Genomic DNA, 12,780 nt, shown 5'->3' with positions numbered 1-12,780 from the left:
GTTTTGTTTTTATTTATACTGTTGGTGGGGGTGTAAATTAGTTCAACCATTGTGGCAGACAGTGTGGCGATTCCTCAAGGATCTAGAACCAGAAGACCAGAGTTTTATTATTACTCAAATCACTCTCCCCAAGCATTGGGTGAGCAGAGTGTTTCAGGACAACTTGGTGGGTGGGGAGCCAGTGAGCCAGGAGTGCTGATTGGTCAGGGATGAAATCATGGAGAGTCGGAGCTGTCTCCTTGTGCTGAGTCAGTTCCTGGGTCGGGGGGGCCCCCAGATCAGATGAGCCAATTAATCGATCTGGGTGGTGCCAGCTGATCCATCAAGTTCAGGCTCTGCAAAATATCACAAGCACTGATCTTAGGAGCAGTTTAGGGAGGGTTGGAATCTTGTAGCCTCCAGCTGCATAATCCCTAAACTATAATTTCTAATCTTGTGGCTAATGTTAGTCCTACAGAGGCAATCTAGTCCCCAGGCAAGAAGGAGGTCTGCTTTGCGAAGGGGCTGTTATTGTCTTTGGTTTAAACTATAAACTAAGTTTCTCCCCAAATTATTTCAGCCAATGCCCAGGAATGAACAAGGACAGCTTGGATGTTAGAAGCAAGACAGAGCTGGTTAAGTTAGAAGTCTTTCGCTGTCTCAGTCATAATTTTACAAAAGCAGTTTCACTCTTTCCTACAAATGTACATCTTTTTCTTCTTCTTTGAGACTGAGTTTCACTCTTGTTGCCCAGGTTGGAGTGCAATGGCGCAATCTTGGCACACTGCAACCTCCGCCTGCTGAGTTCAAGTGATTCTCCTGCCTCAGCCTCCCGAGTAGCTGGGATTACAGGTGTGTGCCACCATGTCCGGCTAATTTTTGTATTTTTAGTAGAGACAAGGTTTCACCATGTGGCCAGATGGGTCTTGAACTACTGACTTCAGGTGATCCACCCACTTCGGCCTCCCAAAGTGCTGGGATTACAGGCGTGAGCCACAGCGCTCGTCCCAAATGTACATCTTCTTACAGAAGATTTAAATTGCTCTTAACCATTAATGGAAGTCCTGATTCTTTAGCTACCATAATTTTTATTCTCTTTGTGAATGGAAGATTGATAATTTAGCAATATTCTGTGCAGATCTTTCTGTTTGTAGATCTTTTAAAAATAAATGTAAAAAGCCGGGCACAGCGACTCACGCCTGTAATCCCAGCACTTTGGGAGGCCAAGGTAGGTGGATCACCTGAGGTCGGGAGTTCAAGACCAGCCTGGCCAACATGGTGAAATCCGTCTCTAATAAAAATACAAAAATTAGCCGCGTATGGTGGCACACACCTGTAATCCCAGCTACTCCAGAGGCTGAGGCAGGAGAATCGCTGGAACCTAGGAGGCAGAGATTGCAGTGAGCCCAGATCGCACCACTGCACTCCAGTCTGAGCGACAGAGGGAGACTCTGTTTCTAAATAAATAAATAAATAAATGTAAAAACAGAGAAAAGTACAATTTCCGTGGCTTTTGTCATTCACACCCATTTTTAATATTTTTGTCATATTTGAGTCATCTTTTTGTAGTGATAGAAATAAAACATTACAAATAAAACTGAAATCCTCTTGTCCTTCATTTCCAACCCTGCTCACCTCCCAGGAAGTCTTATTAATCTTAACCTTGGTTCCCGCATGGTCTTGAGTACCTTGATATATGCTGCCACCTAGTGATTGCTTTCGCAATGACACGAAATGCTTGTAGGTCTCCTACAGAAAAAGGGTCACCCCCCACGAGGGTTTGTTGGGAACTTTGAGGTGGAGGCTGTGGTGTGTCATATTATTGGGAATGTTACTGGGTTTAGTGATCAAAGACTAGGAATGCTAGATATTCTCACTTGTTTGGGACAACAACTCACAAAAAAATTGGGTTGTTCCAAATCCTGAATGTTTTTCTTATGAGGTATTTTTGTCACAATTTTAGTAGGTAGGCTGGGCTCGGTAACTCAGACCTGTAATCCCAGCACTTTGGGAGCCTGAGGAGGGTGGATCGCCTGAGCTTAGGAGTTTGAGTCCAGCCTGGCCAACATGGTGAAACCTCAAGAAAAAATACAAAAAATTAGCCGGGTGTGGTGGTGCATGCCTGTGGTCCCAGCTACTTGGAAGGCTGAGTGGGAGGATTACTTGAGCCTGGGAGGCAGAGGTTGCAGTGAGCTGAGATCGCACCACTGCACTCTAACCTGGGTGACAGAGTGAGACCCTGTCTCAAAAAAAAAAAAAAAAAAAAAATTAGCGTATAATCCTCAATGGTCAGGAATGTAACTATTGTGTACATTGAGAAAAGATTGTTCTATTTAAAATATTACTAAGAAAGGTTTATCACTGCATAAAATTACTCCTCTTTTGTGCCATTTGTGTGGCATACACACCTCCAGTATAACACAACTTCAGTCTGCATTTGGAGCTCTCACATGTGGGGTAATTCTAGGTGTGTGTTGAATAGGAATATATTACTTAGCCAAAGTTTAAAATGCCAAGTATAAAAAAGAATTGATGGCAATATTCAGCTAAATATTGTCTTAATTTTCTTACTCTAAAATTATTCATTATGAGTAGTTGTAAACATCTGACTACAACTATCTCATTAGGCCTTCTACTGTAATAATTTAAATACTGAAATATACATTATTACACATAATTTCTCTTTTTTAATACTCTATTAAGGGCATTATATTGATTTTTCAAATTACATACACAGCAAGGTTATCTATTAATTTAATGACAACAAAAGAAAATGAGAGTTACATATCTGTTTTTATTTATTTATTTATTTATTGAGACACAATCTCTCTCTGTCACCCAGGCTGTATGTAGTGCAGTCGCACAATCTTGGCTCACTGCAAACTCCGCCTACTGGGTTCAAGTGATTCTTGTGCCTCAGCCTCCCAAGTAGCTGGGATTACAGGCTCCCACCACCACACCCAGCTGATTTTTGTATTTTTAGTAGAGACAGGGTTTCACCATGTTTGCCAGGCTGGTCTCGCACTCCTGACCTCAGGTGATCTGCCCACCTCAGCCTCCCAAAGTGCTGGGATTACAGGCATGAGCCACCGCACCCGGCCACATATCTGTCATTTTTAAAGGAGACATTAAATTAGATGGGATTGATAATTTTTTAGGTGGAATTACAATAAGGTTATATTTATTGAGCTCTTGCTATGTGTCATGTTCAAAAAGTATTACATTTATATCTCAAAATAACCCTGTGAGTTGGCTATTTTCCTTCCCATTTTCAGATGAAGAAACTGAGGCCCAGAGAGGACTAGGCAAGTCTTCTGTAGTAGAGTAAATTATAGAGGTTGGGTTTGAACCCAGCCACTCTGGCTTTAGAGGCCCCGCTGGAAGTTCCTCCATTCTACTGCCTCTCCATAGAGACAGATCACTGAATCCCAAGCTCTTCCCACAGGCCAGTCGCTCTGTTCTATGTGCTTTACTGGCCTCATCACAACCCTGTGATGTAGGTGTTACTACCTCCAGGCTGCCCAGCCACTGAGAGCCCCGACTGTCTTCACTATTGGCTGTTTCAGACCATGAATGTGATGGTAACATCAACTTCACAGGATTGAATGAGAAATCCGAAGGAGCTTTGCAAGTGCTGTACATGGTATTAGTTCCATCCCCCTACGGGCCTGGATAATCAGCTAGTGCTTTATAACTACGTCAAATAAAGGGGAGCCAGGCACAGTGGTAAGCTACTTGGGAGGTTGAGGCGGGAGGATCACTTAAACCAGGAATTCCAGGCCATCCTGGGCAACATAGTGAGACTCCATCTCAAAAAAAAAAAAAGGAAGGGAGATGATGGCGGTTCTCTGAGATCAACCTGCTATGACTCCTGCACTGTCATACTCCTCAGTTAGCATCATATTATACTCTAACCATCAGTTAGCATCATATTATATGCTAACCATCAGTTAGCATACTCCAATACAGCATGGAATAGATTTTGTTTCTTGAGTGTATGTCTTCTCTCTCCTCCTAAATTATAAATAAGCATGGCACCTTTGTCATCCTCCTTTCTCTCTTTGTGGGGTCCAGCCCAGTTCTAGGCACAGAAAATGTATTTATTCAGTGCCTTGCAACATTAAAATATTATTTTGTTCTCAAATGAAAAATACCATTGATGAAGAAGTTATCAAACATCTTTACTTTTGTCCATCACAATAGATGACCTGGAAAATCATTGAGCTTGATATAAATATGTGTGCTTACTGGAAAGTTTTGCTTGATAAAGGGCCACAAGAGTTCTCTCAACAGAGGCACTGAAAACAAAAGGTCAAAACTTTGCAGGTTGTCATAATAAAGTCTTAATATCCCAAAACAAATACAAAAACAGTATTACAAGTATAACATTGGAAGTAATGCTGTCTTTATTTTATTTAATCCCAGCACTTTGGGAGACCAAGACGGGCGGATCACCTGAAGTCAGGAGTTCAAGACCAGCCTGGCCAATATGGTGAAACCTGTCTCTACTAAAAATACAAAAATTAGCCGGGCATGGTGGCAGGCACCTGTAATCCCAGCTACTTGGGACGCTGAGGAAGGAGAATTGCTTGAACCCAGGAGGCGGAGGTTGCAGCGAGCTGAGGTTGTGCCACTGCACTCCAGCCTGTGTGACAGAGCGAGAGTCTGTCTCCAAAAAAAAATAAATAAATAAAAGAAAGATAACTCTCCAATACTTCAGTTACATCTCTACATTTGTGGGATGTAACTAGAGCAGATCTTAGAGGAAAATTAATAGTTTAAAGTATTTATATTAGAAAAGAAAGGTCTAACACAATGATACGAATCTAGAAAAAGAAGAGTAAAGCAAACACAAAGTAAATAGAAATTAGTATTTCATAAATATTCCTTCTCTTTCTCTTACTTAGGGCAGGAGAAAACTTTTGGGGGTGATGAGAATGTGCGCAATATTAAAAACCAAATATGCAGAATATTCTCATCACCCCCCAAAAGTTTTCTCCTGCCTCTAAGAAAGAGAAGGTATCAGTGTGTACGTGTGCCAAAAGATTAAATTGTATACTTTAAACAGATGCAGTTTATTTTACTTAATTTATACCTCAAAAAGGTTGATTAAAAAAACAAAGGAGGCCTGAGGTAAAAGTGTGTTCTGTAAATTTAGAGAGTGGGAAGGTATGGGTTATGGGGTGTGGGGGCAATGGAGATTGCGTAAGGTCTTATTGGCCTTGGTAAGGACTTTGGGTTTTATTCTAAAGGAGATGAGAATCCATTGAAGCATTTTGAACAGAGAAATGCCAAGATTCTGACTTACATTATTGCAGGGACTGCATGAGGTAGCACATAGAGGGTACTCAGTTGTGTTTGTTTGTTTGTTTGTTTTGAGACGGAGTCTTGCTCTGTCGCCCAGGCTGGAGTGCAGTGGCCCGATCTCCGCTCACTGCAAACTCTGCCTCCTGGGTTCACGCCATTCTCCTGCCTCAGCCTCCCGAGTAGCTGGGACTACAGGCGCCCACCACCGCGCCCGGCTAATTTTTTTTTTTTTTTGTATTTTAAGTAGAGACGGTTTCACCATGTTAGCCAGGATGGTCTCGATCTCCTGACCTCGTGATCTGTCTGCCTCAGCCTCCAAAGTGCTGGGATTACAGGCGTGAGTCACCGCACCCGGCCTATACAGGGTACTCAGTTAAGTGCTTAACTCAGTAAATAATTGAGTAAATATTCCTTCACTTTCCTTTTCTAAGGCAGTGGAAGAAAAAAAAGGCAAAGCAGGCTGCTCTATAAAACATTAAATAATACTGCCATCTAGTGGGGGGAAAAGCCTGATTGTTTTATAAGCAAAATGTTGGAAGTTTAACAAAAGATGTGAAATTAAAATTTAAGCTACTCTATTTTTCATAGAATGAAATGAATCTTGCTGTAAACCAGAACTTGCTTATTTGAAACAAAGTAATACAGTTTCCAAGACACTGCTTTATTCTATTTCTCCAATTGCTTGCAATTCTTTCCTCTGGCAGATACTTCTTTCAAGGCTTCCACCTCAAATGTTAGTGAGGCTTTAACTTCAGCCCTTTTATCAGTTACACATCACACTGTCCCTGGATGATCTCAATCATAGGCACTCTCCGACCTGGGTTCACCCCTCCTTAGGCAACCTGGTGGTTCCCCGCTCCCGGGAGGTCACCATATTGATGCCGAACTTAGTGCGGACACCTGATCGCTATAGTGCACTACAGCCCAGAACTCCTGGACTCAAGGGATCCTCCAGCCTCAGCCTCCTGAGTAGCTGGGACTACAGGCACGCGCCACCGCGCCCAGCAATCATAGGCACTCTCATAACTACAATATATGTACACTTTAAAGCTTTATATTTTAGCTTCTGTTAAGACCTTAATTCAAACTCCAAGTTCACTGTTGTCCATGCTATCTCCAAATTATTATTATTATTATTATTTTGAAATAGGGACTGGGTGTGGTGGCTCGTGCCTGTAATCCCACCACTTTGGGATGCCGAGGCGGGTGGATCACTTGAGGTCAGGAGTTCAAGACCAGCCTGGCCAACATGGTGAAACCCTATCTCTACTAAAAATACAAAAAAAATTAGCCGGGCATGGTGGCAGACGCCTGTAATCCCAGCTACTTGGGAGGCTGAGGCAAGGGAATCGCTTGAACCTAGGAGGCGGAGGTTGCAGTGAGTCGAGATCATGCCACTGCACTCCAGCCTGGGCGACAGAGCAAGACTCCATCTCAAAAAAAAAATAAATAAAATAAAAAAAGAAATAGGGTCTCACTCTGTTGCTCAAGGTGGAGTGTAGTGGTGCAATCATAGCTCATTGCAGTCTCAAGCACCTGGGATCAAGTGATCCTCCTGCCTTAGCCTCCTGAGTAGCTGGGACTGCAGGCATGTGCCACCACAACAACTAATTTTTATTGTATTTAAAAGTTTTTTTTGTAGAGATGGGGATCTCACTACGTTGTTCAGGCTGGTCTCAAACTCCTGGCCTCAAGCAGTCTTCCTGCCTGGGCCTCCCAAAGTGCTGGCATTACAGGCAAGAACCACCATGGCCAGCCCTAATTACTTCTTAAATCCAGCCACCTTCATCACTCATTTGGCCTCTTAGCAGGTCTCCTTGCTTCTATTCTTGTCCCCCTTTAATCTGTGTCACAAAATAGAATTATCAACTCTTTCCTTCTCCTTTTCACTCCCTTCTTTCCTTTTTTCTTTCTTTTTATTCATGTGTGATTTATTGCCTGCTCATTTGAAGTTATTGTTTGTACATTGGGTTTTGTAAAGCTGAGGAAAATATTTTTAATGTTTTTAATCACACATATTTAATGCATGAATATGTTCTCTGTGTTAAGATATATAAAGATAAATAAGCAATCCCTTTTTATCTACCCTTCTACTCCTCTCCTTAGAGGTAAAGCATTGTTATAATTCATTCATTCATTCAGCAAATTGTTCAACAAATATATATCATGATCTACTACATGCTGGGCATTTGCTTAATGATAACCAAAATTTTATCTTATTGAAGTCTATAGTCTGACAAAAAAGACATTAAGTAATCACACAAATAAATATAAAATTGCAATTTACTTAAAACTAAAAACGAGAAGATTTTCTACCATGTGAGCCTATATTAGAGAGATTTGACCTGATCAGGGAGATCAGAGAAAGATTTCTGAGAAGCAACTACTGATTTAGAGCTGAGTGTTCCAATACAGTAGCCACTAGCCACAGGTGGATGTTTAAATTTAAATTAAATAAAATTGAATACAATTTAAAATTCAGTTTCTCATTCTCACTGTCCATATTTCAAGCACTCAAAAGCCACATGGGGCTAGTAGTTACCACTTCAACTGTGGAGCTATAGAACATTTCCAACATCTCAGTAAATTCTATCAGACAGTGTTATTGGCTAGAGAGTGAATAGGTGTTACCCAGATAAAGAACATAGGGAAGAAAACGCCAGACAGAGCACTGTACGGCAGGAGGCAATATGATATAAATAAAAACCTAAAAAAAAAAGAAAAAGAAAAGAAAGCCAGTGTGCCCAATGCTACAAAGAAACATTGAAGAGGAAAAGGGAAAGTAGTAGATGAGTTTGGTTAGGGTATATATGTTCCAAACTGCTGGAGGAAAAAAATCAAACAAAAGCAATCCAATGAAAGATAATGAAGAAAATAAGCAACAAAACAAATATGCCTATACATAGAGAAAGTAAAAAAGGTGGGAGAGATGAGGTCAAACATAACAGATACAAAAACCGTAAACCATGCTAAACTGTCTTAGGAAAGACACTACATTCATCACAGCAGTTGCAGGGGCCAGACAGGTGAATTAAATGCAGGTATAAGAGGAACCACTATCTCTGCATTCTTTAAATCTTTAAGGGTAGCATTAATTTTTGCCATTACCTCTGTTATGTGATGCTGTTTTTAATTTCTGCATGGAGTCAATTTCAGTGCTTCTATTTGGCCTTTTCTACTATAATAATTCTTTTTTATTTTTGTACAGGGAGTCTCCCTGTTGCTCAGGCTGGTCCTGAACTCCTGGGCTCAGGCAATTCTTCTGCCTTGGCCTCCTAAAGTGTTGGGAAAACAGGCGTGAGCTACCATACCTGGCCTAGTAATTCTTACTCTAGGAGTGAAAGACCTAAGGAGAGGCTGCCAAATACTAAATATGTCATTCCAAATGGGACCGACATTTGGGAAGCTGGGAAATGATCTCTGATCTCTGATTGACTCTTTTCTAAGAATTATCTCCCATCACTGTGAAGATAGTGTATTTACCATAAAGTCATGTGGTTTTTGCTCTATTCTGCCTCCTTGGGTGCTAACTCTTCTATTTGATGATTTTAGATGTCTCGATTTTGTGCTGTTGGATGTACACAAATGATGATTCTCTCTTCAGCTTTATATTTGAGAAGCCCTGTGCACCAGCTGTTCTGTGTTCTCTCCCTAACTCCAGAGACTGTGGGGAGGGAGTAAGGCCATACCTTGAATAGGGAGGTTTGGTGGTAGTTTGTCTTCTGGCAGCTGATGCTCCCCAGCGCTGCATGATTCACTAGCTGCAAGGTGGGGAGGGGGCGCATTTCTCAGCCTATCCAAGACCATTTCCCACACTGCTTTAGCTTACAAAGTTACTGCTAGCTTATTATAGCTGGACACGAGGGAACTACCAGCTTAGCTGCTCAATCAACCTGATACTTGCCCTAGAGCCATCACTCACTTCTTGTACCTAGGCTTTGAGTTTCCCTGATCTTTATTCACTTTACCTAGATGTACCAATTGCTAACATTTTGCCTCACTTTTTCTATCATTTTCTTTATCTTGCTAAAACCAAATATCTGATACTGAAACTTACTTGTCTATATAAGAAAGTATAAAAAGTAGATTTCCAAAATATAGAACAGGCCAGGCACTGTAGCTCATGCCTGTAATCCCTGCACTTAGGGGAGGCTGAGGCAGGCGGATCACTTGAGTCACAGAGTTCGAGACCAGCCTGGCCAACATTGCAAAACCCCATCTCTACAAAAAAATACAAAAATTAGCCAGGCATGGTGGTTCCCGTGCCTGTAGTCCCAGCTACTTAGGAGGCTGAGGTGAAAAGACAGCTTGAGCCTGGGAGGCAGAAGTTACAGCAAGCTGAGATGGAGCCACTGCACTCAAGCCTGGGCAACAGAGTGAGACCCTGTCTGAAAAGAATGAAAGAAAAAGAAAAGAAAGAAAATAAGGAAAGAAAGAAAGAAAAATCTGGGATGGGATAGCGGTGAGGGGATCTTATCAAAGAAATCATATAATAAAACTTCCCAGAACTGAAGAATAATATAAGTTTCCATATTGAGAGAGCCTGGCACAGACCTGAAGAGAACTATGAAGAAACCATTAGCAACTCCAGCCTACTGCTGCTATCCAGAAATATGAGTCCCATGTTGATAGATATCCTGATTTTTTTTTAAAAGACGAAAAACGAAAATGTTAATGAAAACTTTTCTAATTTATATGTGGGCTGGGCACGGTGGCTCACACCTGTAATCCCAGCACTTTAGGAGGCCGAGGTGGGCAGATCACCATCACCTGAGATCAGGAGTTCGGGAACAGCCTGGCCAACATGGCGAAAACCCGTCTTTACTAAACGTACAAACATTAGCTGGGCATGGGGGCACACACCTGTAATTCCAGCTACTCGGGAGGCTGAGGCATGAGAATCGCTTGAACCCAGAAGGCAGAAGTGAGCCGAGATCGTGCCACTGCACTCCAGCCTGGGTGACAGAGCGAGACTCCATTTCAAATAATAATAATAATAATAATGTGTAAATGATGGCTGAAATTAAACATGCCTGGCCACACAAGCATGAAAGTAGGGAAGGACGGGGCCATCTGTAGGTTTGGCTATCATGTGTGTGAAGAGTACTCAGGACCTGGAAAGGCAGAATGGACACAAAGCACAGAAAACCAGAAACCAGCAGAGGTTTGAGTATGAGCTTTGACAGGAGAGGGAGGGGTTGATGACCTGTGAGCATAGTGTAATGTCATTAGAGAACTTAATGTTCAGAAAATTAATCTGACTGTGGTATAGAGATGGAGGGGCAGTGGGAAGGGGGATGAAAAGCAGGAAAATCTGTTAGAAAGTCACAGTAATAAGAATAAGGACCGAAAGCAAGGCCACATTTTCAGTTTTTGGAATGTCTGGAAGTGACTGTGTTCCTTTTTTTTTTTTTTTTTTGAGACGAGAGTCTCACTCTGGAGTGCAGTGGCATGATCTCCGCTCACTGCAACCTCCGCCTCCTGGGTTCAAGCGATTGTCCTGTCTCAGCCTCCAGAGTAGCTGGGATTACAGGCGCCTGCCACCATGCCCGGCTAATTTTTTTGTACTTTTAGTAGAGACGGGGTTTCGCCATGTTGGCCAGGCTGGTCTCGAACTCCTGACCTCAGGTGATCTGCCCACCTCGGCCTCCCAAAGTGTCGGCATTACAGGCGTGAGCCGCTGCACCTGGCTGTCACTGTGCTCTTTATTGAATAAAAAAGAAGAGAAGAAGAGAGGAAAAGAAAAGGAAAAAAGTTCATACATGATTCTATAATATGAACTATGATTTAGTAAATAAAATTCTCATTTCATGCCATGAAACACAATATATGAGCAATATAATCAAGAGTACAGTGTCCAAGAGAACAGAATCAATTTTAGCTGATTCTGTTCTCATGAACAGAACTTTTGAAATTTATTATAACTGTTCATTTTTTTACCTGATAAAGAATATTTTTTTCCTGCTACCAGATGAATGATTAAGCCAGCTTCAATCGTTTTTTGAAAAGGTACAGAAAATTTCTTACTTTAGAAAAACATATTAACATAATTTTAAAGAATGAATTAATAAAAACTATCATCATTTTATCTTATGAGAGGAACACAGGTCCAGCTCCCTGCCAGAATATCAAATTAATGGCAATAATTTCATATCACTAATTGGAAATTAAATTCATAATGATTAATACATAAAAACAAAAAGAACTGCTGCCATTTATTAAGCAGCCATGCATTTTGGAATGTACATCTTAAGAATGTAGGTCTTATGTGCTTTTTTATCGATAAGGAAGTTGTACTCAGAGAAATTAGGTAAATTGCCTTAGGTCACAAAGTTCTGAAGAGAGTTGGGATTCCCAGCCATGCCTGTCTGATGTAAATGTCAGGGTTCTAGTTGACACTGCTTCTAGTTGTAGGGAATGTTTCCCATTTAATAGAGCAACTACAATGGTTGATTCTCTTCAATAATAACTTCTTATCAGGCAACCACTGTCACATTCAGGATTTCATTCCACCGAATTCCTATGCATTCAAATGTAAAAGAGGCTAGTGAAGAAGTAGGTCACATGAACCAATCTTTCCACCACCAACGAAAGCACTGCTCAGACTCCTGGGATGCCCTACTCTGGTATTTTCATATCATTTTACCCAAGAATTGAAAAAAAATGTCTGCTCAGATCCTTTGAATTCAACACCTTACCCACCACTTTCTTTCACTTCAAGCAAGGTCTGATTTGCACTAACTAGTAGGAGGTCACCATCTCTTAAGTGATTCCTCCCAGACTATTTTAGCTCTCAGGGACAGCCAGGGCCCTAAACGATTCCCTAAGCATCTCTGGGAAAGTTTACACATTACGCTGTTACAAGCAATTCATGTATGTGTGCATAGTGAAAACCTTTTCTCTTAAAACTCTTAATACTGAAGTTCCCCAAACCTTTGGAAAATGTACAAGTCACAGATGCTCCTGTGACTTGTGTTTTTCCCTTCGGGTGCGTCCTCAACCTTGCTTAAATAAACCTCTATTGAACGAGACCTGCATCAGTCACTTTTCGGTTAACACTAGGTATTCAACGAATAGACTAGTCCCGCCATTGTCTCCAGATATGATGGTGCCCTGACCCAAAGAAGCGAGATACTCCTTCCCAGGGCCTCGCTCCCGAGCATGGGTTATTTGCACAAAACCCCGCAGGAAGCTTTTAGAGCCACAGTCGGCTAGGCTGGAGTCAGACTCTTACCTCCTGACTCTGCCATCACGAGCAAGGAGCCTGCTTCCTCATTGGCAAAAGGGAATGACCAAGGCACCACCTTACAGGGTTGTGGCAACAGGCTCATGGAATTATACATGCCAAGTGGTTATCACAGGGCCCGCCACTGGCGGAAGGTGAGACAATGTGGACGGCGAGGAAATGGCAGCATCGGCTGGAAACCAGGGACGGAGATCGGGGATGGGGGGCGGGCAAGGGGACGGCGGAAAGGGTGGGCGAGGGATCCGTGT

General features: G+C 41.9%; 1 long non-coding RNA gene across 1 annotated transcript; it reads right to left on the bottom strand.

The window, feature by feature from the left end:
- On the bottom strand, positions 1-12,647 carry LOC109028103 (uncharacterized). The gene is made up of 2 exons (XR_010135036.1): positions 12,521-12,647; positions 1-335 (listed from the first exon to the last, which is right to left on the bottom strand). It is a non-coding gene; the product is annotated as an uncharacterized lncRNA (long non-coding RNA).
- Between the last annotated feature and the right edge of the window lie 133 nt (positions 12,648-12,780).

The sequence above is a fragment of the Gorilla gorilla genome, chromosome 7 (genome assembly GCF_029281585.2).
Source record: "Gorilla gorilla gorilla isolate KB3781 chromosome 7, NHGRI_mGorGor1-v2.1_pri, whole genome shotgun sequence".
Classification (NCBI taxonomy): domain Eukaryota; kingdom Metazoa; phylum Chordata; class Mammalia; order Primates; family Hominidae; genus Gorilla; species Gorilla gorilla.
The sequence above is the reverse complement of the archived record's forward strand: the minus strand, read 5'-3'. Positions and strand labels throughout refer to the sequence as shown.